Below are 1,180 nucleotides of genomic sequence, written 5' to 3'. Positions count from 1 at the left end.
CCATATAGAAAACAATACGATATAGGGCTTATTTTATTATTAATATAGGCCACACACGTGTGTTTGAAACTAAATATAAGCATTTTCATCGTGGTTTTATTTATTACAATTCATAGGCCTGCCTGTTCTTTCACCATCAATACACATTGAGGCCCTTCTTTTAGGTAAAACGATCTATCTTAAATTTTCGTTCTCAAGTTTGAGACTATTATGTTTTTAAATTACTTAGAAGGCAAAGGAGGGCAAGCACAAGCTTTAACCCTAACAAATTTTTTGTGTTTTTAATTTCGTCGGAATTTATCAAAACTCCCTAAATGTGCAATTTTTAGAGGAAATTGGCCTACCTCAACAAGAAATGCTCTTATGTTATATATGGCCACACTCGTTTTTTTAAACTGAATATAAGCATTTTTCCTTATGGCTTTATTTATTACAAACATATTCTTTCAACATCATTACACATTGAGGCCCTTTTGTTTGGGACTATGTGTTATAACTTAGAAGGCAAAGGAGAGGAAGCACAAGCTTTAACATTTAAAAAAAATGCGAAAACTTTTTTAATTCTAATTTCGTCGGAATTGATCAAAACTCCCTAAAATGTGCAATTTTTAGATCAAATTAGCCTACCTCAACAAAATATGCGATTTAAAATTTGAGATTTTCAGGCACTTTCTCGGGTGAAAAGGGCATTCAATGGGGAAAGACTTTCCACAGATGGATATTTTCCCCTTGTCCCCCGGTCATTACGCCACTGCGGAGAATACTTGGCGGCTAGATCAAATGCGATATGGACACTATTTTGAAGTGGAGAAGGGGTTGCAGGCCGTGGTATTGTGATATCTGTTCATTATATCTTCCTTTTTATTCTTGTTTGTATTTTTCTCTTCTCTTTTTATTTTCGTTTTTCCTTTCTTTTTCTTTCCCCTTCTTTCTATTTCCCTCCCTCTCCCCCTTTTCTTTTCTCTTCTTACCCAGCCCGGTACGATTGCTTGGTCAGCCCGGTAAAAACCGTCAGGGTCAGGTGTGGGGGGGGGGGGGAGGGAACAGTCTGTTCCCCCTGCCCCGCCTGTTACGCCACTGCTTATAAGATGAATGGGAATATGAATCATGCAGATCTGGAATCAAATCTAGGTGGTGGGGTCAACATTCCTCCCCCTGGAAAATTTCGATTTCTAGGTTC

The sequence above is a fragment of the Anneissia japonica genome, unplaced genomic scaffold, assembly GCF_011630105.1.
Source record: "Anneissia japonica isolate Jap-2015-1 unplaced genomic scaffold, ASM1163010v1 scaffold288258_len262004_cov172, whole genome shotgun sequence".
Classification (NCBI taxonomy): domain Eukaryota; kingdom Metazoa; phylum Echinodermata; class Crinoidea; order Comatulida; family Comatulidae; genus Anneissia; species Anneissia japonica.
The sequence above is the reverse complement of the archived record's forward strand: the minus strand, read 5'-3'. Positions refer to the sequence as shown.